The following is a 24,466-nucleotide window of genomic DNA, read 5'->3' as shown; positions in this document are numbered from 1 at the left end:
AGGACTTAAAAAGATCGGTAAGTAATGCTTAAATAGAAAAGATATTTACAATCCCAAAGACCCTGTGCAGGTGAACCATAACCTTTCAGTTGACGTGCCTTTGAAGTCCCTGATTCCTAGGCTGCACGTCAAAACCATGTCTTAGGCCTTAAGCACTAAATACCAACAGAAAGGTTTAGCGCAATCCCTCCTAAAAACAAGGTATAAATATGCATCTTTTAGGGGCCTTAAACCATGCAATCTAGAGAAACATTTGGCAAATCCTGAAGCTAATACTTAAGAGGGAAATCTCCACCTGATGATGAATGAAGGGCTTGCCAGGAAAGAGGCAGGAGGATAGACCAGAGATAGAGAGGCAGCGGTGAGGAAAGCAGATGTTTTAAGGTCAGGGTGAAGGTCCCTCAGACTTGGATGGGAAGAAAGTGGCCCCTTGAGGCAAGTCCACTTGTCTGTGGGTAACCAAAAGGTAGGGAAACTTCCCAGGAACTGACTGGGAAAGTCACCACATCCAGCAAATTTCAGGAAGATCTTTAATTCCAAGATTTAGGGCACAGGAGGTATTAGCTTCAGGATTTGCCAAATGTTACTTCTGGACAGTAACTTGATTCCATTGGAGAGTATACCTTCTCCTCAGTGAAATGAGAATGACAGCAATAACAACCCGAGAAACTGTACCCAGAAATGTTTGGCGGCATATCAAACAGCTGGGATTCAAAAGAAGGAAGAGATTGCCTGTATCCTTGTTTAGAAAAAGAGACAAACCAGAGATGCTAACAATGGCTAACATGACATTTTTCAGCCCTGTATTCAGAATAAAAAGAGGTCTCTGGCTTTTACTGAAGCTGCCTTGGCTAGCAGGAGAGCCTGGACAGTCAAGGACCTGTCTAAAGGATGGCAGTGCCATTGCCTAGCCCTGGAGACAGTCACATCCAGCCTGGTGCAGGGACACCTGAGCACAGGGCCTTTCCTGCAAATGCATCTGAAGAAACAGGACACAATTTCTGTAGCAGAAATACCAGGAAGCCAAGAACTGATGTTGCCAAAATCCTGGTGTTTTCTATATCTACTTTCTTTTCTTTTCTTTTTTTATAGGCCGTATTATTACAAACTCCAACCGGCTGAGCACAAAAAAGGGGCATTTTGATGCAAATGTTCCTCTTGCAATCTTTTTTTTAAAGATTTGTAGGGTTTGTTTAAACAGTGTTTCTTTCCCCAGAGAAAGGAACAAAAGAGGGGAATCTGAGCAGGAACCGAGAAAGAAGAGCCCATCACTTCTCCAGATTCCTTCCACCCCTGTTTATTTCTTCCTGTCGTTTTGTGTCTGGTTCCCTAGTACCCCTCACTTCCTTTTTTCATCTTTTTTTCTGTTCCCAAGCCCTAGCTTTTTCTTGTTTTCCTCCCTAAAATAGTAGCTTGCGGGATAGAAAAGACACTCTGGGATGCTAACAGTTTAGAAGACACCCCGGGATCGCCACGTAGGAATAAAATCGAAGGAGGTTTAATTCCGAGAGAGAGAGCGCAGCAGGTTGAGGGTGTGTGTGTGTGTGTGTGTGTGTGTGGTACAAGCCGGGGCCGGCTTTGGCAGGAGAGGCAAGCAGTAGCCAGAAGCACCCGGGGGCTGGACGCTTGGCTGGCTGGATGTTTCAAGAGGGTTCCCCCCAGAAAGCCCGGCCAGGGATGCAAGCTTCTTCCCCCCTCCTTCCTTCTCTCTCTCTCTCTCTCTCTGTCTCTCCTTCTGCTGCTTGCTCAGCTGATCGCCCCCAAGACCTCTGTTTAACCTCTCCGCTCCTTTCCCTCTGCTCCCTTGGGCACCCCTCTCAGACAAACTTCTCAGGGTAACCCACCAAGATCCTTGGTCAGGAGTGGGAAGGGCTGGGATCCCTTTCCCTCTTTGGGGAAAGAAAGCAAAAGAAAGAGTCATCTTCCTAAATAAGAGTGAGCAATCGGGTGAATGACGTTTCACAGAGGAGGAAAAAAAACCAGACTGTCCGGCCTCAGAGGTTCTCCCCCTACACACACAGACACACACACACACACACACACACACACACACACACACACACAAAAGCAACTTACTGGCCAGCCTGAGCCTGGGTTTAAGGGCCACTGTCAGACAAAGACGGTGGTGCCAAGGCAGCTGAGAGAGAGAAAGAGACCTTTTTTGCCCCCAAACCCAGCGCTGCGGACGCACTGCCAGGGCCAGGAGGAGGATAGGCATAATTACAGCCTCCCCTCTTTTTCCCTTTTTAATAACCCGACATAATTCCCTAATAAATGGCCCGCCTTCGCCCCCCTCCGCCAGCCCTTCCCTCCACCAGCCCAAGGGAAAGAGGATCCGTGGCTTTTGAAAGCCTCCCTTAAGTCTATAGACGAGCTCAGTTTGAAACGAGGTATTACAAGATCTCAGTGTTAGAGACCCCTTTATCTGAGCTACAGACACTTTCAGATCCCGAGACCCCCCTCCTTCCTCTCTGCCTTTTTTTGTTTGTCTCTTTCTCTCTCCCGGGGGCTATTTGACAAAGGCAGCATATATGTTAACTAACAGATTTTTGTTTTATTTTGTTTAACTCAGCAACTTCATTTCAAAACACACTTCTTACACACACACACACACACACAAACACACATATCTGAGAGCAATCTTCGGGACCTTTTGGGGAGGAGGGGGTAAAAACCGCAAGGATCCTCAGTATTGTGTTCTGAAAAGGTCGTCCCCCCCCCAACCAGCAACTTAGGCAAATTATTCCCCAAGATGAGGGGAAATGACAGCTCTCTCCTTGTTGTTGTTGTTGTTCTTAAAAAGCACAAAATAGAGTCGATAACTATCCATTCATCCGGCTGGAATAGCAGAATTCCGCTAAGCCAAGGCACAAGAGATAGGGTCAGAAGGGGTGTCATATTGGGGATGATGGAGCAAGCTTGTTTTCTGCTGCTCCAGGGAACAGGACCCGGAGCAATGGATTCAAACTCCAAGAAAAAAGATTCCACCTCAACATTAGGAGGAACTTCCTGACAGTAAGGGCTGTTTGATAGTGGAACACACTCCCTCAGAAAGTGGTAGTCTCCTTCCTTGGAGGTCTTTAAACAGAGGCTGGATGGCCATCTGGGAGGGGGTGCTTTGATTGTGAATTCCTGCATCACAGGGGGTTGGACTGGATGGCCTTTGGGGTCTCCTCCAACCCTATGACTCTGTGGGATTCAAGGGAAGAGGATAGTAGCTAAGCTTGCAACCGAATCCAACCAGGCCAGCCATCCCGACGGAATTTAAAAAGCTTTGGCGGAGGAGGAGAGCAACATCCAGGGGACTTTTGCAGCTCACACAGGGAAAGCAAGGCCGAGGAAGAGCTGAAGTGTTTAAAAAGCTTCCATCCATCAGAGTTTTGCATCCTTGGCAGACTCGGGATGCCCCTTTTGGGGGGCTCCAGTCACCCCTCAGCACCAGTAGACCCAAAATAAAACCCAATAGAGCCCAAATAAAAGGCCAGTCAGGGATCCTCTCTCTTTCCTTGGTTGCCTCAGGATGCCCCTTTTGGGGGGCTCCAGTCACCTTTCAGCACCAGTTGGCCCAAAATAAAACTCAGTACAGCTCAAATAAAAGGCCAGCCAGGGATCCCCTCTCTCTCCTTGGTAGACCCAAAATAAAACCCAGCAGAGCCCAAATAAAAGGCCAGCCAGGGATCCCCTCTCTCCTTGGTAGCCTCGGGATGCCCCTCTTTGGGGTCTCCAGTCACCTCTCAGCACCAGTAGACCCAAAATAAAAGACCAACCAGGGATCCTCTCGGAGAGAGGGTGACTGGAGCCTCCAAAGAGGGGCATCCCGAGGCTGTCAAGGAGGATGCAAAACTTCCCTGGATGGAAGCTTTTTAAAAACCCCGGGTTTCCTTTCCCTGTGTAGGTCTCGGGCTTTAAATCCCCTGCAGCTGATCTCCTTTGGTTTGGATGGGGGGAAAGGGGGAAAGGCGTGCGCACATAGACCCAAAGACACACTTCCCACCCATCCCTGAGAGAGAGAGAGAGAGAGAGCCAGGCGCGGCGCGAGGTGGGCGCAGGAGCCCGGCGGCCCTGGGGCTCGGAGAGGTCAGGGCTGTGACAGGGCTCCGACCTGCCTCTCCTCCCGGCCGCCGCCCCGGGGTTTCTAAACAAAAACAGCCCGGGAGGGCTCGCCCCGAAACAATAGCCATTCGCCAACTTCCCAACAAGGAAGGCAGGCACTTCAGGGGCTCTCCAGGCAAATCCCGACAAGCCCACCACCACCACAGCCTCCCTCCACAAGCATCACCGACCAAGTCCCCCTCCTTCCAGCAGGGGAAAGAAAAGGGTTTACCTTCTTTTCTGGGAAGAAAAAAGGAAGGAGAGGAGGATAAGGTGCAGGGGGGAAAGGGGGGGGGGATAACCGGGGAATCCGGGGAAGCGAACCACAAATTGTAACCATCGGGTAAAGGCTACAATTGCAAAGGGATGGATATATATATATATATAAATATAGCCCCAATAAAAGGACCCACCTTAGTCAATTTATCCCTTAAATCCAAGCCTTGCCCATAAAACAGGCATCTTTGTTGTGAGAGGCAACCTGCGAAAGCCAGCTCTGCGGCCAGCGGGGATTATAAAACGCCTAGGAAAAAGTTTATTTTTGTCCAAGGAGCCCCGTTTCTCCAAAGGAAAACGTGTAGATTTTACAGCTAAATAAAAAGGCACCACCTCTGTGTTGTCCGTAAAATAAAAAAATGGGGGGGGGGGGGCAGAGAAAGGCTACACATAAATTAAAAGTACCGTTAAAAGAAAGCCTCCAGCAACCAACATCTGATCTGACTTACCGAAAAGAAAAAAAGAGAGAGAAAAGGGGAGAGAGAGAGAGAAAGAGAAAGAGAGAGAAAGGATAATTTAAACCACATTTAATTACAAAAGCAGTAAGTGAAAAGTAAATCAATCAATGCTTCTCTTAAAAACGTTGTCCGCCAAGGTATAGAAATGATAATTCTTACAGTTCGACATTAAAGGCTATCTGAAACTCTTCAGGAACTGATTAAGGAAGGGGTTTTTGGGGAGGAAAGGATGGAAAAGGAAGGAGAAAGGGAAGGAAAGAGAGGTTGGAGGGGGGGGGGGACACATAAAACAAGCTTCTAGCCCTTTCCCAATTTTTTGTTTAAAATCACGACGCTCAGAAAAGCCTGACGTTCAAAAGTTAAAGAAAATGTACCTCAAGAGGGGAAAGACCATCATCTCCTTTTCTTCTTTGTCTATCAAGCCTCCAGTTAAAGCATATGGAAAATGTTTCCAAAAATGCCTAGATTTGGCACATTGTCATTGCAAAGAGAGGAGAACAGCGGTGATGCTGTTAGAGAAAATGGGAAATAAATTCAGGATTGGGTGCTGCCTCCTTCGATGCGGATTTATCTAAGTTTAATTTAATATTCCGCAATCACGGTATGATCGCATATAATTCACCCAGATTTTAAAGGGCTTTGCGTAAATGCAGGGACCAGGGGCACCTGGGCGTCTAACCAGATTAGTCCTTATTTCATCTCTGGTTGTTGTTGTTGTTTTATCCCCCTCATTAGATGCACTTTAAATTACAAGAGCAAACAACAACAACAACAATAATAATATTTTTTAAAAGGCGGAATGGTAGGGTATGTGTAAGCAAACGGTTACAGATGGCACTAGCTTCAGTAAAACCATTCAAAACATAAAATCAAAAAGGCACAAAACGGTTGTTTGTAAAACACTAAACCCTTAATCGATTTATTGGCATCGCGATCGATTAGATAAACGGAAATCTATAGGAAACATAAAGGCATTTAAAATATTTCGCCCTCGTTTCTATAAACAAAACTTTTCCTCTTCCCTCCCCGCGGAGGAAAGAAACCTTATCAAACACAACTAACAGGAAATTCTTCAGATATCAAATTACGATAATAAAATTATTTCCACATGGAAAGGGATAATGACAATGATGATAGTAATTATAATAATGAATAATTCAACAGCCCTTTGACATATATATAGAAAAACCTGATTCGGAACAGCTCTTGAGAGGAGCTAGTTTTAGGGGGGGAAGAAACATTTTATTAAGAGAAATTGACTTGAAAACTGACATTTTTCAACTAGGCTGACAATTTTTTTTGGGGGGGGGGGGGAGCTGTTAAAGTTATGCTAATTTCCCCCACCATCAAAAGAATCCCTGGCCAGTGTTCACCCGGAGAAAGCGTTGCCCTTTCTATATATATAAAAAATATATGTAAATACAGGGACAAATGTGTGCCTCTGTAGCAGCCTGGCAGGAGGTGGTTCAGACTGAAAAGGGGGTGCTCCATGCCCTCAATAATAATCCATTGAGGGTGGCGCATATCCCGCTTTCCAGATCTCAGGGCAAGCCATAATATATATATATATATCTTGGAGGGGAAGGGGGAAAGGAGGCTAGGAGTTCCAATCCGGAGCAATGCAGCCATCAGGACTTGTGGCATTCCGGCTGCGCGAAGAGGAAGTGTTGCTGTAACGGGTATTATGTTTATTTGATAAAGAAAATCAATGAAAGTGGCTGTAAAGTAGTTAGTGAGGCGTGTTTGGGACTCGGGTTGAATAGTGACTCCAGCCGGCTGGTCGATCAGCTCTAAGAGCTCTGGAAATCTACCCTAACCCTCCGCCTGAGCTCTCCCTTCTCTCACACACACAACACACAACACACACAAACACACACAGAGACACACTGCTGCACCTTGGCGAGTCCGGGGGACTCTTTCTCTGTGTGTCTCCTCCCTCCTCCCTCCTTCCTGGGGTCTCTGCCCTCCCCATTTTCCGATGGCATCTTTATCACACCCTCCACCTCCCATCACAGCCCACCCTCCTCTCCCTCTTGACTCCCTTCCTCTTCGGCCACCCTGCCGAGTGTATTCCCCTCACTCACTAACGCCACGACCCTACGTTCCCTCTCCCTGCCAGGCTTTGGCTGTGTCCTAGCGGAGAGAGAGGCTGGGCTTGGGGGACTGCTTGGGGTCTCCTCCTTCCAGGGAATGGCAGAGCACCTTCCAGCATGTGCCCAGCGCCTCGGGCCAAGCAGCAGGTCCCACACGCCTGGGATCACAGGGGTCACCTGTCCCAGGGCCCAGGAGAGAGAGAGAGAGAGAGAGAGAATTTCCATGGCACAGGTGTCCAGGACCCTCTTATACAAATCTCTCTCTCTCTCTCTCCCTCTCTCTCTCACACACACACAGAGCGTTGTGAGTAAGAACCACAGCCCCTCTCCTAAACAATCATTACCCTCTGATTTTAGAAACCACACATATACACAGAGCATTTCCATGAAAATTGTGTGTGTGTGATTTCTAACATAAGAGAGTCCTGGACACACTGTTTCCAGGACCCACTTATTTTAGAAATCTTTCTCTCTCTTACACACACACACACACACACACAGAGCATTTCCATGGCACAGGTTTCCAGGACCCTCTTATGTTAGAAATCACACACACACACACACACACAGAGGGGGGGGACATTTCCATGTTGCCAGGTTTCTAGGACGCTCTTATTTAGAAACCTCTCTTACACACACACACACACACACACACAGCATTCCCATGGCACAGGTTTCCAGGACCCTCTTATTTTAGAAATGACACACAGACACAGAGAGAGAGAGAGAGAGCATTGTGAATAAGAGCCACACCACCAAAGCCCCTCTCCTAAACAGTCATTACTTGGAAGTCACGCCCACTGCTTTCCACCGGATTTATTTCTAGGAAAGCATCTTGTGAGTGTGATGAGTGTGCTGTGTGCCTTCAAGTCCCTTCAGACTTATGGTGATGACCCTAAGGTGACCCTATCACAGGGTTTTCTGAGCAAGTTTCTTCAGAGGGACATCCTCACTTGAAAGGAAATCAGGAAGGATGAGAAGGAGAGGAATCGCAGAAGGGACCACAAGGGTCCAATAGTCCAACTCTCTGTCATACAATAAAAAACAACACCATCCTACATCCAACATCCAACAAAATGCTTGATTCCAGGTTGGGTCATGGAAACCGACACCAAATCCAAGCAAGTCATACTCGACAAACCCCTTGTGGGGGGAAAAAACTTGCCAGGAAAGCTCCCTGATAGGGTCATCATGAGTCCAAAAGGACTTGAAGGCACACAACAAAAAAGGAAAGTCCACTACCCTGCAAGGAAATCCATGTTTCTGTCAAGCAGCAATTTCCATCAATAAATTCTTCCAAGATATAGATGTCTTTCCTTCCATGAGATTCCCGCCCCCCCCCCCACCTTTACTCTTGTTAACATCACAGCCCTGTTGTGTATGTCTACTCAGATACAAGCCTTCAGGGGATTCCTTTGGGTTTACCCAAAAAGCAAATTTTGCATAGGACTGCAGCCTAAATGTTTCAAGGAGTCAAACTGAATCCAAGAAATAGTTGACCTTACCTGCCAGCCCTCAAACCAGCTTGGTGTCACAGGGGTCCCCCCTCTGATCTTTAGATGTCACCTGTGTTTAAATAATAAATAATAATAAATAAAATTTTATTTATATCCCGCCTCTCTAGGCGGCTTACATATGAAAACGTCATACAAAATCCCAACATCCCCATTTCCCTCCCTCCCCTAAAACAAGAATTAAGCAACTACACATTAAAACAATCCAATTAATATCAAAATCAAAATGACTGACTTGGCCTTGGTAGAATTCAAAGGTACAGCTGTGTTATAGGTATAGTAGTACTGTAGAGAGATCTTGTAGCACCTTTGAGACTCGCTGAAAGAAATTGGCAGTTTCTTTCAGTTACTTGGCCTAGGTAGGATTACTTGGAAGTAAGTCCCATTGCTTCAGTGGGATAGCCCTCCTGTGGAGCATGTTTCAGACTGCAGGTTGCATCACATCCCAAAATATAGGGACCAGGAAGCAAAGCCAGTGGTCCTCAAACTGGGATTTAGTTTCTATCCAACCTGTTTAGGAGTAAGTTTTGGGGCTGCAGTTTTTTGCATATTGGCAGGAGAGAAACTGAAGGTCCCACTGATGGTGGTTTACTTCGAAGTAAACGTCCTGCTGCAAGAAAATAAATCGGATTAGGCCTCCTCTAGGCTAGCACTGGTTTTATTTAGGCACAGATACACTCCTGGCTGTAGGCTCAGGAGTAATTTTCTCTACCTTTCCTCCAAGGCCACATTTGAAAACGTATTCGTCCAGTCTTTTAGGTTGTCAATACACAACTCCCCACACACAGTGGTCCAAAACACACTGCAGAAATAATCCAGTTTGAGACCGCTTTAACTGCCCTGGCTCAATGCTATGGAATTCTGGGTACTGTAGAAACTACAGTTCCCAGAATTCCGTAGCATTGAGCCAGGGCAGTTAAAGAGGTGTCAATTAAACCGAATTATTTATGCAGTGTGGATGCAGCCTCCGTCTGCGTGTGCGCTTCACTTTGTTTAACCAGGTTTTAAACTCCACTTTTCAGCCCCCAGACTGTGTAAAAAGAGAGTTAAAAAGAGACTATCTGGGAAGTTCGTTTTCCCATGTATAGTTTGGATTAGAGGCCTATTATGTTGGTTCCCTTGTCATCCCCCTCCACTATAATAAGAACAACAATAACAACAACAACAACAACAACAAGGGTTTTGGTGTGGCCACTGTTAACACACAGCAGCTCTAACGGGTGCATCTAGAAATAATAACACGCTTTTTTAAACTGCCATGCTACAGAACCTTGCGATTTGTAGTTTGGTGAGGCACCAGCAACTCTTTGACAGAGAAGGCTAAAGGTGTTGCAAAACTACAAATCCCAGGGCTCCATGGGAGATGGAAGCCTTCCCTTGAGGCTGAGAGAGTGTGACTTCTTGCCCAAGCTGCGTTTCATGGCTGAGCAAGGATTCAAAAACCCTCACCTCCAGAGTCGCAGGTCCAAAACACACTGCAGAAACAATAGTTGGGGAGTGCTTCAACTGCCCTGGCCCGACTCTAAAGATATTCTTGGCAACTGTAGTTCTTGGGAGACTTTCAGCCTTCTCTGCTAGAGAGAGCTCCGCCGCCACAACAAACTACAATTCCCAGGATTCCCTAGCACTGAGCAGAAGGCAGTTAAAAGTGCTCTAAAAGTGGGTTATTTCTGCAGTGTGTTTTGGACCATAGTCCAACAACACTCCAGTCACTGGACACTGGGCTCCTACTTCTGGAACCGCAGCCCTCTCAAAGCGGTGTGAAACCGCGTTGTTTCTGCGGTGTGGATATGCACCCTTGGCTTTTGTGGCTCTCATTATTACTTACTCTCGCTTCGCCTGTTCCTCCTCCTGAGATATTCGCCGCAAAACAACAGGCGACAACTTAGTCGGGGCTACAGTTAACAGCAACAACCGCCTTCTTCCCGCTCTAATCCCTCACTTGGCCGCCATTGGCTACACTTGGCAGCCGACAAACCTTCCCCCTCACTACGTACACAACACACAACAACAACACACATCTTAAGGTCAACCCGAGTGAAAACGTGAGGCAAGCGCGGGCGCCTCAACTGACAGGGCGCGAGGGCCCCAAAATGGCTGCCTAAGGCCTTCATTATCTCCTTGGCCTTTCCCCCTCACTGCTATCATCATCATCATCATCATCATCATCATCATCATTATCATTATTATTATTTCTAGCCCGCCTCTCCTTATGGATCGAGGCGGGCTACAACACAATATATTAACATTAATAAACCTGCCTAAGGCATACATTCTACTAAATTAATTTAACATAATACATATCAATACATATTATTATTATTATTATTAGCCCGCCTCTCTCTACGGATCGAGGCGGGCTACAATACAATATATTGCCATTAAAGCTTTCCTCTCTTCTTCCCCCTCTTTTGATAGCCTTGGCAGAAGAGCGGGGTATAAATAAATTATTATTATTATTAAGAAATAATAGCTGGGCAAGAAATAATAGAAATAATTAAGGAGAAGTAAAAGAAATAATAAGAAATAACAGCTGTTCTTTGAGTGTTGGATTCTGACTCTGGAGGCCAGGGTCCCCAAATCCCAGCTCAGCCATGGAAACTACTGAGTAACCTTTGGCTAGTCACACTCTCTCAGCCTTAGAAACAAAAACAAAACCCTCTTAAGACAAACCTATGAGCCTTAGGGTCGCCCTAAGTTTAAAAACAACAATATGAAAGCACACAACAAAAAAAGAGGGACCTCCCACCCCCAATACACAAGTTGTGTAGTTCCTCTAGCTGCCCTTCCAAATCTTAGGTCCAAAACACACTGCAGAAATAATCCACTTTGAGACCTCTTTAACTGTCCTGGCTCAGTGCTAGGGAATCCTGGGAACTATAGTTTATTGTGGCACCAGAGTTCTCTGACAGAGAAGGTTAAATGGCTCATAGAACTACAGATCCCAGAATTCCCTAGCATTGAACCAGGGCAGTTAAAGCGGTTTCAAACTGGATTATTTCTGCCGTGTGTTCTGGACTCTTGTTGGCCTTCTCAGTCTCTTTCCAGACTAAATAGTCATGAGCCATATGGGGAGTCCATGGGTGAGGGCCCAGACATGGCAATAAAATCAATTTATTGTAATTTGTTACTGTTGTTGTTGCTGCTGCTGAATTATGCCACCTGTAAAGCCCCACAACTAAGGAGGATGCATTTGCCAGAAGGTAGGCCTCTTGAATGAAATGCAGAATACAGAAAATAAATAAATAAATTAGGAGGCAGGTTGGCACTTTGGTGTATGACATCTGAAATCACCTTTAAGGCGCAAACCTGTGAACGTGTTTACTCTCATGTTGTTGTGTGCCTTCAAGTTCTTTCCAACTTATGGCAGCCCTAAGGTGCACTTGTCACAGGGTTTCCTTGGCATGCATTTTAGATATTTTTTATCTGTGTTTTAAATTTTATTGTAGTAGTTTAATATTGTTTTAATGTATTATTTTTGTATCTTTTTTATTGTATTGTTTTTAATGTTGTAAGCTGCCTTGAGTCCCAGTTCTGGGAGAAGGGTGGGCTATAAATTAATAATAATAATAATAATAATAATAATAATAATAATGTTTCTTCAGAAGGGGTTTGCCATTGCCATCCTCTGAGGCTGAGAGAGGGTGACTTCTCCAAGATCACCCAGTGCAGAACGGGGTTCAAATCCTGGTCTCCTAGAGTCATAGTCCAAACGCTCAAACCACAACACCATATTGGCTCTTACTCCACAGAAAGCCCTGTTCTGGCCAGTGGTACTGACCCATAGGTTGGCATCAGGTGGAAATGGCAAAAGCAAAATGGCAAAAGCAAGAGCAAGTACATTTCTATAGTGCTTATCAGAGAACCAGCACTTCCTAAGCAGTTTACAGTGTGTTAAGCCAATTGCTCCCAGCAAGCTGGGTACTCATTTTACTGACCTAAGAAAGGATGGAGGGCTGAGTGGACCCTGAGCCCTGCCTGGGATCAAACTCACAGCCTTGTAGCTGCAATACTATGTGGTTACACAGCCTCCATGCTGTTCCTTTTTTTAGAACATGATGGGCAAAGTGTGCCATGCTGCATAGCAATGAGTTTATTCACCTGCAGCAAAACACAGCCAGGATGATGTGGGGGACTTGAGCGTTGGACTATAACTCTGGAGACCAGGGCTTGATTCCCAGCTTGCCCATGAAACCCACCCACTGTGTGACCTTAAGCAAATCACATGCTCTCAGTGTCAGAGGATGGCAATGGCAAACCCCCTCTGAAGAAACTTGCCAAGAAACCCCCATGATAGGTTTGCCTTAGGGTCACCCTAAGTCTGAAATGACTTAAAGGCACAGCACCACCACCACCACAAAGCAAAACAAAACCAAAAAACAGGGACCCCCTGGGTACCTTAAAGAGGAAGAGGGCTAAGCCCTTTAAAAGCTATGCCAAATATGTTGTGTTGTTGTGTGCCTTGAAGTCATTTCCTACCCTATCATGGGGTTTTCTTGGTAAGTTTCTTCAGAAAGGATTTGCCATGGCCATCCTGAGAGAGTGTAACTTGCCCAATGTCACCCAGTGGGTTTCCATGCAGGGACGTAGCCAGGGGGGGGGTCTTGGGGTCCAGACCCCCCCTTCCATTAGATAAAATGAATGGTGCGTGCTGCCGCACCGCCGCACCCAAGCCCCATTATAATGGTGGCACTTAGTCTGGACCCCCCCTTCCCAAAATCCTGGCTACGTCCCTGTTCCATGGCCAAACTGAGATTCAAACCCTGTTCTTCAGGGTCAACATATATGGCATCTTTAACATATGCTCCCACAGAGCACAGCCTCCTGATGTCATGCTGCCACTAGGTTGGTCATGCTAAATTTTCATAGGGAGTGAGAAGTCACTGGCAGGCCAAGAGGAGCATCAAATCAGGCAACCTTTTCTGTGTGGCTCAGGCTCAGCCATTGGAAACCATGCCTTGTGAGGAGAGACTTAGGGAACTGGGTATGTTTAGCCTGGAGAAGGTTAAGACATGATAGTTCTGTTTAATAATTTGAAGGGGTATCATATTGAGGATGGATGGAGCAAGCTTGTTTTCTGCTGTTCTAGATAATAGATCCTGGAGCAATGGGTTCAAACTACAAGCAAGTAGATTCCACCTCAACATTAGGAGGAATTTCCTGACAGTTCAACAGTGGTACACAGCCCCTCAGAAAGTAGTAGAGTCTTCTTCTTCGTAGGTCTTTAAACAGAGGCTGCTTGGCCATCTGTTGGGGATGCTTTGTTTGTGTATTCCTGCATGGCAGGGAGATGGACTGGACAGCCCTTGAGGTCTCTTCCAGCTCTGTGATTCTATGATTCTACAAGCAAAGAGCAGAGAGAGATTCTGTGTGTAGTACATGCACTTCAGAACAGATGTGTAACTTTACAGACCAATGCCAGCTGTAATCAGTGCTTAGACCACTTCTAGCACACTTCTAGAGTATCTCTGCCTGTCTTCACTCTTAAGAGAATGCTTCCATCTTCTGTATAAGTTCCAGCATGACCTTTTGGATAAAAAGAGTCCGCTTCAGTTAACCACGGACGTTAGGACTCCAAGGGCAACACAAAGAGCAATTTTGGGAGGCTTCTCTTCCCTCCCTTGTGGAAAGAGGTGAACTCATAAAAGTTTTAGATCCTCCCTCTCCCGCCCCAATAACTTGCTCCCCTTTATAGTATGCCATTGCACAAAGAGTTCATAGATACAGAGCAAAATTTCCACACTGAAACATAATCCCTCTTCCTTCTCCTGCTGCTGCTGCAGTTATGGTAGATTTAACAAAATAAAAAATAAAAAAAAATATTTCCTCTCCCAGTTTTTGGGATGAGGTGAATTTTTATTATTATTATTTTGTTTACTTATATCCCACCTTTTCCCCAATATAGGGACTCTCCCAATAGAAGGAGTCAATTGTAATTGAATTACAGTTAAAGAAACAACTCTATGTACTGTATGTATTTGTGGAGAAATTGTGGGTGCTTCCATAACCTTAAAATGTTTCTGTTTAATGTAATGCAATGGGGGGTTATTTATTTAACAAAATCTTAACTGAGTTCAGAACAGACACATATTTTTGTAGCAGGGAGCAACTATCAAATTTATGAAACATTTTAGAGTATGTTTCTGAGCATGTGCAGAATGCTTTAGCCACACAGTTGAGTTATCATTTGCATACTCTTCATCTCTGTTTAACAGTCAGGACTTTCAGTGCAGAGGATGGCATTTGTAAGTAGGCTACACCTTCACTCCTGGCATGTTAGAAAATAACTACTTGAGTATGTAGACTTATTAATGTACACAGTTACTTCCACATGTCTGTACTATAGTAAGATAACTTATTGATTTGTCTCAGAGGGTGCAAATGTTATTGTTTTGGAATCTAACTACTTTGCTACTGTGTAAAGAGTTGTTCAGGAAAGGAGTTACTGTGAAATTTATTTTGATTATGCATGGCACTCATATCTAATACAAATATTTTTAGAGGTAAATTTTGTTTTCTGGGTTACAGAAGAATATACAGCTTGAAGCCTGACATTGCAATCATATGTATTTAGGATTGTACTATAAGTACCTTTTCTACTTATTGCACAATGCCTTTTGAACAGAATTGTTCTAGCTTGTTCACATAAGTTACTTTCTGTTCTGTAATAACAGAGCCTTTTGCTTATATAGAATAAATCTCCACCTATTTCCATTGGAGGATATTATTTCTCTTTTTCAACTGCAATAAACAATAGGCAACTGCAGCCTTACAGCTGTTGTTGGATTGCAGTTCCAAGCCAGCCTATCCAAAATGTCTACAGATCACAGTGGTTGCAGTCCAATAATATTGGGAGTGGTTCACCTTCAGACCTATATATTTAAGGGTGTAAACCGAGACTACAGATCTAAAACCATTTACTCAATCTTGATCAGGATAGCTAGGGAAGATGGGAGCTAGAGTTCAATAATATGTAACGGTTCACATATTTAAAGGTTTGTGACACTTAGTGGGATATCTCATCCATGTGCATGTGCCATTAGAATGGACGTTAACTGAGGGAGCTATCCAGACTGGCCTGAAAGGCCAGCCTGTGGGCAGAACCAGGGCACAGTGTCCTGATGATGCCAGCCCTAACTCTGCCCCAGGCACCATGATGATGTGCACCATTCCAGACAGTGCGTGCCATCATGACGCACCTCTGGTGCTGCATCTAGATGACGCAGTGCCGAGGGGCGCCATACAGACTGATCTCTTCCGGCAGGCCTTCCCTACCTAGTTCCTCTCCTCGTTTACTGTGACTTAACGTCGCTCTATCCACAAATTCTTCTCTTAAATTTAATGAGAAGAATTGAATTAAAATTAATTAAAATAATATTCTTGCCTCACGAAGAAGAACCCTCCCTCCGTACCTACTGTCATCATCTGGGAGGAAGTGAAAAAGACAGGCCCAGTTCCATCAGGTCTAGCTGTGAATTCTGTGACTTACGTCACTCTCTTTTATCTTATCTTATTTTATTTTATTTTATTTTATTTTATTCTCTGTGTTTTTATTGCTGTAACCCACCCGGATTCCTTGAGAGTGGGTAGGCTATAAATAATAATAATAATAATAATAATAATTATTATTATTATTATTATTATTATTATTATTATGGCACCCTTTGGAGGGCACAAAAAGGAGCCACTTTTTACAGGATTGGGGCCGTGGAGTGAGGTTTCCGCCCCTTTGAGGCTGTCTGTGTCTACCCTGAGGTTCCTTGTGTACTACTATTTCCATCATGCATCATCTTGTCCAGGATAGCTGAGGATGGAGGGAGCTGGGGTTTAAGAATATTTAACTGTTCACAAGCCCTCTGGCCCTGCTTTATTCACTGGAATGGCAAGCAAAGGTTAAGGCACTAAATCTAAACAATATTAGTAAGAGGGTAAATACTATGGAACTCAATGGCCTAAAATCCTATTGCTACCCCTGCCTAGAGTAGAGCCATTCAGTCAATTGAATTTACCTATCGGTTCCCTTTCCATCCGACAGCTGATTCAATGGGTTTACTCTAGTCAGCAGTAACCAACAGGATTCCAGCTAATGGGTTTTACTTTTGAGTAAAAAATGCTTAGCATGTCATTATAAAAAAGAAAAGAGAAGATAGCTTTTGGTTATTACATCATTGCTTCTTGTCTTTAACTATCTGTAGAATGGCTTGAACAACTACGAGCCAACAAAGGATGTGATTGATACAACACAGAAGCAGATGAATTTGTATTTGAAATGCTTGTAATGCCATATTAATTTACACAAGAAAAAGAGAATAATAGTACCCAGTGAAGGAGTTATTGCTCAACAGATCTCATACCACCAGCACTTGGACATATCTGAGAGTAGGCATGCTGCTGACTGAGTGAAGTACAAGTCCCTCTCCCCCGCTCCTGCCCCCATATATCACATACATAAGCTAATGGACTGGAAACTGAATCTTACTTCATTATTGGTACTGGGACATTATTCCCTTGCACTGTACCTAACAGCAGCAACCTGGCTTAGGGGAGCTCAGAACAATCCATGTATGGCATGCACCTTGTCAACACTCGCCATTGCAACCCTGCACCAGCTATACTGAACTGGCAAGGCACCATTCAGTGGTGTTGCTACATCAATTTACTTTTTGTAGCCCTATATGCAAGGAGAGCCGCAGACTCAGGCAGTTAAGGGGATTCTGCATTGCAGAGATTGCCAAACCACTCCAGGTTTTATCACCACTTTGCTTGTGGTTGCTTGGTTGCTGCTGGACCCTAGCTGTGCACTGGTAGAGCTCCAGTTCAACTGAGGAACAGCTGTGGAAGAAACAGTGTTAAAACCCGGAATGAATTCACCGCCCTTGGAGCAGTAGACCCATCAGCCACCCCTGCCATTGGTTTTGCAGTGAAAACTGGAGCGGAATCCTGCACTTTTGATGGTTGTGTAAAAGGGCCTATATACCCTAAAGGCACCAGATTCTTTCTGATCTTGGAAGTTCAGCAGAGTCAGCCCTGGTTAGTACTTGGATAGGAGACTGCCAATGAATACCAGATACTTTTAGCTATATTTCAAAGGAGGGAACTAGCAAAACCATCTGAGTATTCTTTGCCTAAGAAAACCATATGCAGTTCATGGAGTTGCCATAAGTTAACAGGTTCCTTGAAGGAACATATAAATAGAAACAGGAATTTCAGCAGGTGTTGCTTGTCACCTGATGGCATGACAAACAAAATCTGCTGAGATTCCCTCTTCTCCATAAGCATTAAAAGTACAAATGTTCTCTAGTTTCCAATCTAGAAACTGCACCTGCTACAGACTTTTGATGTAATTTGATGTAAAGTAATTTGATGTAGCTTCTTGCAGGACCCTGTAAAATGAAGCACCTCAGTTTTGGGTAATTAATAAAAAAGTTAAGAGCTTTAAAATAAAATGGCAAACAGACAGGTACTGTATAAAAAGCCATTTCAGCTGCAGTTGTGCAAGCCACTGTTTGCACTGCTGTAAAGCAGTGGGATAAGATGTAACCCATTTTATATAATACCACTTTCAGTTGTTTGTGAATGGCATTGCAAGTCATTTAAATCCTGATGGCCAGAGATCATGCCTTTGCTTATTCTTGACTGGTTGACATTAACAACATGCCATGTGATTGCCTATGCAAGTGCAGTTCATTGGGTTTTCAAGGCCTGTTCTAGGTACCAAATACACAACAGAGAAATTGTGTTTTTGGATTAAACTGGCCTACGTAGTGCTGGTTTTTTTCCTGACGTAACTGAAGCACTTTTACAAAATAATAGAAGAAACAATATTGTTTATTTTTTTACAGATTTCATGGCAGAATTTTCATTTGTTTTGGTATGAATGAAGCTGACCTTTAAAAATAAAAATAGTTTTGTGAAGCAATTATCATTACATGGCTTGTACATTGTCACAGAAGAACTTTTGATCAAGGAATATAACTGCAGGCTGTTTCCCTAAGATAACTTTGGAACAGATTCACAAATAAGGTTTAATTATCCCAATTTATTCTACCCCTCCCCTGCCACAGGATGTTTTTACATAAATGGAACAACTTGTGTGTCATAATTTTTATACTAGCATGAAGTGTGTTTTGTGAAATTTCATGCATTTTTGCATTATACATTCTTTGGGAAAGAAATATACACTTTTCTTTCCTCTTCAGCTGAAATAATTTACAATATAGATATGGGTACATGAAAAGAAATATTAAAAACTATAATTAGGAAACCTCTCATCATTCCTAGCACTACTTCCATTCTAGCCTTAATTTGAAGTTTAGTATAGAAATCTACCTAATATCTAAATTATAATACCCCTCACCTCTGAAATTGCTGCTCATGAGCATCCACAGAGACAACCCTCAAATTGTCCAAATGAAAGCCCACCAGTTACACATTCTCATGGGATTAAGATGAGATGTCAATTGATAAAAAAGCAGAAATGTTACAGATTGGAAAACTAGTGAATATTCCCAGATTCACACCTGAGGGTAGCAAAATGTACAGCAACAGAGACCTTACAAAATGTTTAACATTCCTTCTGAAGCAATGTAGTTACTATACATTTATTCTTGATATTCATTCTAGTTGCAGTATTTCAGTTGCAAAATGTACCAACATTGTGAGAAGGAAGATAGTGTAATGTTTCAGTTTTTTGTGATGCATATGTAAAAGTGTGTTTGAAGTAAAAAATGTAAATGATTAAAGCAGCTGTTTTTAAAAGGATTATTGCTTGGAATTATTGCTTTACATTTGAACATAAAAGAATTTTAATTTTAATTAAATGTCTTGTTTGCAGAGGTTAGAAATATTATACTGCTGGATTAAAAGGTCATTGTAAAATGCAGAAATGTTCTGAAAGATTATCATGGAAGAATATGCCTGTATCATTCAGTGATGCTGTGTAAGTTATTTGACTATAGGATAATTAGGTAACAGGTTGTTTTAAATTCATTATACCTTCTGTTAGAGAAGAGTGTGAGCACCACATATCGTATAATTGGTTGTTTTATTTAAAAACATGTTACTGAGAGTTTTCAACTGAAAATATCAACAAAATAATTGAAATGGAGTTGAAATTTAAACATATTACAGAATATGTAGGCATATATTTTTATACAATTGCTTCATATGTAGTAACATTTAAATTAGTAGTTAAATTAGAAGTGTTAATAGAGATTTGTGTATTCTGACAGAACAAAGTCATATATGAAGAATGTTTATAAGTATTATATACAGTATCTACTATATCCCAGTTTGATGGGTTCCTTTTTTATGACATTGGTAGAATTGCAAACTAAAACATATTATCCTGTTCAAATTCTTTCTACATACTTCCTAATGATTACAGATAAAAATGAGTATTATCTAGATATTTTAAATCTACATACACACAATGTAATTAACTGAACATAGTTTTTTATTAACATACAGTATTTGAAGAATTGGCTAACAATGAAAATCATCACTGGTAGAAATTCTAAATTAAACAAAAATTATCAGAAATATTGTCTCAAAACATAAGATATTTCCTTTCTCTCCAATATTTTTTTCATTCTTTGTTAACAACATATAAAATTATATTTTTAATAAGAGTTTCAGTATAGCTGCTCTTCAATGACTATTAACAACTTGACATCTTGTGTCTGTTTTGGATCATACAGTTTGTGCTTGATGTACTGTTATTGGTGTGACTGTCTATGTATCTCATATGCTGAAATGGTATCTCTAGTATCTTACCAGTTTTGGACAGGTAGTAATTATTTTTGTTTTAGACCATATAATAAACTTAACAGAATTTAAATATTATTTATTGTGGATCTCTCAAAAATATTAATATTGGGAGTTCCTTGTTCATCTACAACAGGATGGATATGGTGTTTATAGAGTTCATTCTTGACCTTACCTGAGTAAGTACTTTAAGTTAAAGTATGAGATGCACCTAGAGGGGTAATACATTGAGTTTAATAGGAAGACAGTTAATAACCTTTTTTCATCCTCATGCACTATCAATCATGGCTGTCACCAGTCTGCTGAATCAAAGCAAAAGTGTTCTTCACAGATGACTGATTAGAAACGCAAAATCACAAGATCCATCTTCATGGTCACTTTTATTATAGTCATTTTTAAACTGACAGCAACCTGCTCAGTTTCAGCAGCACAAATAGTGTCACTCAGTGCAGCTAAGCATGAGAAGATGTTGGTTGAATTATACTTAAAAATAATTAGGTCCAAACCCTTTTTGTACAAGCAAGGAACAGCTTTATCTCAGTTTTTTTCCATCCCCAATTATAAATATTTTTTAAAGCTATCATTTCTGTGATTTAGTAAATAAACAGGTTTTAAAGGACTGCCATACAATTTATACTATTGTTGAATTTTAAAAAAACTACACATCACCTGTATCCCTCTCAGCTTAGCCGACAGTTATTTCACTAAAGTAATTTGCTCCTCATTTTGTTCTGGTTATATCGCACCCTCCTTAAATCCTGCTACTAACTTCTTGTCTGTTCCCAGATTCTGAGGAAAGCAAATAAATCCCTCATCCATGTCTGCAAAATCTTCTGTAGCTTTCCTTTTCCTTTTTTCTCTGTTGTCACATCCCAATACTTGCCTGGCCCTGATCATTGCTTTTTAAAATGTACTATTTTTCTTATATTTAAAATGTATCCTGTGTTTTCATATTATTTTGTAAATTCCCCCTTGCTATGCCTGGAAATATCTTCCAGGACACCTATTAGATGTCATCTTTCTTCCTTTACGTCCTCCTGCATAGGACCTTTTCTCCACAGAATATACTAATATTTGGCACAACTCTTACTCCTCATTAATTATTTACTCAGCATGAACAATGTAAATATAAATGAACTGAAAATATATTATTTTCCCATTTAACCTACATTCAACTACCCTTTGTTTCCTAAGTGGCCTATGATGTTATAAAACTTTAAATTGTAACTGCCTCAAGGCAGGAATCTACATTTGTGTTACTCTTCTCTCCATTTCAGTGCCTCAGTATCCATCACCATCATCTTCATCACCATCACAACATGCATAGTGTTTGAGTATAAAAACAGGAAAAAAGGGGACTTTTGTAGCGCCGTTTAAGATTAACCAATTTGTTTCTATGCAAAGGGATCTTGTAGCACCTTTGAGATTAATTGGGAGAAAGAAGTTGGTAGCATAAGCTTTCATAGAACTTTGAATTCTATCACCAGCTTTTCCAGTTTATAAACAATTTATTTATTTCCTATTTACCTTTAAATTTTGTGGATTACAGCATGTTTCTGCTGTTTTTAGTCCATGAAAGTTTATGCTAAAATACAGTCATTCATCTTAAAGTGTCACAAGACTAAACTTTTGTTTTTTATACTGAAACAGGGTAACATGGCTATTGTTTGGACAATAACGCTTGTGTATAATTACTATTGCACTTTACTATTCCTAATATTTGTTTACTTGTTGATGAATGCTTAAAATAGGATGTTAATGTGGGATTAGTGCAGTATTGGGTGCTATTTTTCTAGCTCCTTTATCCGATAGGGACATATATACTTCTCAGGTTAAAATTAGAGACACAGACATATCTCTGAATTTTTAGAAAACATGAATGGGTGTCAGAACAATACAAAGAATTATTAAGAAAACCAAGTAGATAGCTCAAGCAAGTGATTTAGTTACAGAAAAAGCAATTCAAGTACAGGGTAAGGTGAAAACCAGCATTATATCAATGGTATTCTGATTGGTATGCCAGTGCAGTTGGGGCAATTGTGTATGACCAGAGTGCATGGGTTCAGCTTCTCAAGTTTGATCCCATTTAGCCCACACTTAGAACAGGAGTATCTAAAGGAACTGTTCTTGATGGGATGCAGATATTAGGTCCAAAACACACTGCAGAAATAATCCAGTTTGAGACCTCTTTACCTGCCCTGGCTCAGTGCTAGGGAGTCCTGGAAATTGTAGTTTATTGTGTCACTAGAGCTTTCTGACAGAGAAAGCTGTCTTACAAAACCACAGTTACCAGAATTCCCTAGCACTGAGCTAGGGCACTTAAAGCAGTCTCAAACTAGATTATTTCTGAAGTGTATTTTGTACCTTAGTGAACAAAATATTTGTCTTTGCATCTGTCACAGTAATGTTCATATAATAGCAAAATACTTTCATTTCTGACTAGTGCAGTAATCTTAAGCATCAATATCAGGTCAGAATTAAAAACGTTAAAGAAAGATAACTTTCTGTCATCTTTGATACATTAATGATAAATGGTTTATGATGTCAATTTTTTGAGAAATGTTATAAAACGAAATTGTCAGTTGAATGGAATTGATTTAGAAAAGTTGGGTATTATCTTATTTAAAGTTCATATACTTTTGTGGGTTTATTTGCATTGTTATAAATGTAATGAAAGTAGTGCATACCTCAATTGCTTAGGATTCGGTTTGGTTTGGTTTTGAATGGAAAAGTTTGTAATTTTACAGTATTAGCAGTGTCCTACCAATTACTATTAAAAAAAACTCAATTCAGTCTTGGTTACCACATTTACAGCTTATTGAAATTAATAGGGTATGCACTGGGTTGCCATTAAAGTTTTATACCTCGATTTATTCTAAGTAAAAGTGTTAAAGACTGCTTTGGGGTTTTCATTTTCTTCTTTCTTTCTTGGTTGAAATGCATTCAAATTATAATATAATAAAATCTACCCCTATTTTAAATTACTGTTAATTAAAATATATTTACTGATATGATTCTCAGATAACTATCTGGTGGAACCTTACATTGTTCTGTTCAGGTAGCTAAGCAGCTGCTGTGTGGTTGGCCAAATACTCTGGCATGAGACTCTCAGTGCCTGGGAATGCCATATATAACCATCCTACTTCAAGGAATAACATTTTCTTTCTGATAGGGTGCACCTGTAAAATGAGCACAGATCTAAAGCATCTAATCTACAGATCTTGGCCTTTTGTTCCTGTGAAACTAGAACAGAATACTGGAGCAATGCCTGTATAGTATTGTGTTAAGAAAACACTCAGAGATCAGTCTTCTTCATCCTTAACATTTTTGTATTGGGAATGGAATAAGTTTATTGGTTTAGTGAAGTAGTGTTTAGGCACATCTAGGCACAATACCAGTTTAGTACTAACATTGTAACTGGTATAATAGGAGTTTGAAGCCTAATGTTCCTGCTGAATGTATTGTAGATCTGGTGTAGCTTTACTCCTACCAGCTACAACAATTCAGTGTACAAGTGCTCCAGTGTCTATACTGAGTTCATACACATACAAAGACTTAACCCCATTTATTGCTTTCTCTACCCTTGAAGAGAAAGGTGAGGCTATGTAAGCATGGAAACTATATGTGCACTTTGAAATATTAGTAGAGATCTGAAAGCGGACATTGGAATCAAACAAGCTTAAGTACAACAATTTTATGCCTAATATATAAAGGTGTGTAAGTATTAAAACAGCAAATATATAGAAAATTACACTTGAAGATAATATCCATGTTTCAGTAAGTTTTAATCTTGGACTCTAGAAGAATATTTGCTTGTTCTTGCCTTCTTTCTAAAACAATATTTCTGTTTCAAAAATAGGAAGTCCAAGAAGCACCAGTATTTATTCAGATATTTTAAAACTTCTACTTCAGAAACAGTAACATCCATATTTATATGCTTAAAACATTTCCTTGACTGGTATTTGTTTGGGCTGGACTGAAATGCTAAGCCCATTCAATGCAGGCTTTCATCCTGTTGATAGGTACTACTTGTGCGTGTTGAAATAGCTGTCATAAAGAGTCAACAAACGATGTACATTTCAAATGACCAAAGTATCATGTGATAATTGTCAACAACAGATGAAAAACTGACAACACATAGCTCTTTTTTTCTGATATAATCATAAAACTGAATTCCACAAATATTAATCCCTCACCAGCAGAGTCACTTTAGTGTAAGTACAAGTATCATAACATTAGAAGTACAAGTAGAAAAGCAGTATTTCTC

The 24,466-nt window shown here is 41.5% G+C and overlaps 1 protein-coding gene and 1 long non-coding RNA gene across 4 annotated transcripts in view; one reads left to right on the top strand and one right to left on the bottom strand.

Moving 5' to 3' along the window:
• The window catches only part of ZFHX4 (zinc finger homeobox 4), a 231,534-nt gene extending 220,983 nt beyond the window's left edge, over positions 1–10,551 (bottom strand). For 2 of the 3 annotated variants that reach the window (XM_089517488.1, XM_089517492.1), the window contains exons 1-2: positions 10,262–10,551; positions 8,425–8,485 (exon numbers count right to left, since the gene is read on the bottom strand). The gene's annotated coding sequence lies outside the window, so the exon portion shown is untranslated. Of the gene's footprint in view, positions 1–5,200; positions 5,336–8,424; positions 8,486–10,261 lie in introns of all 3 variants that reach the window. The other variant, XM_089517489.1, reaches the window with a different exon arrangement.
• LOC149317431 (uncharacterized) overlaps positions 1–24,466 on the top strand; it is a 64,816-nt gene that overhangs the window by 4,056 nt on the left and 36,294 nt on the right. The window lies entirely within an intron of this gene.

This window comes from Sceloporus occidentalis, unplaced genomic scaffold, assembly GCF_023333645.1.
Source record: "Sceloporus occidentalis isolate IW3139 unplaced genomic scaffold, rSceOcc1.0.p SCAF_3, whole genome shotgun sequence".
NCBI classification, from domain to species: Eukaryota; Metazoa; Chordata; class Lepidosauria; order Squamata; family Phrynosomatidae; genus Sceloporus; species Sceloporus occidentalis.
Note: the sequence above shows the minus strand (reverse complement) of the source record. Positions and strands in the feature narration are given on the sequence as shown.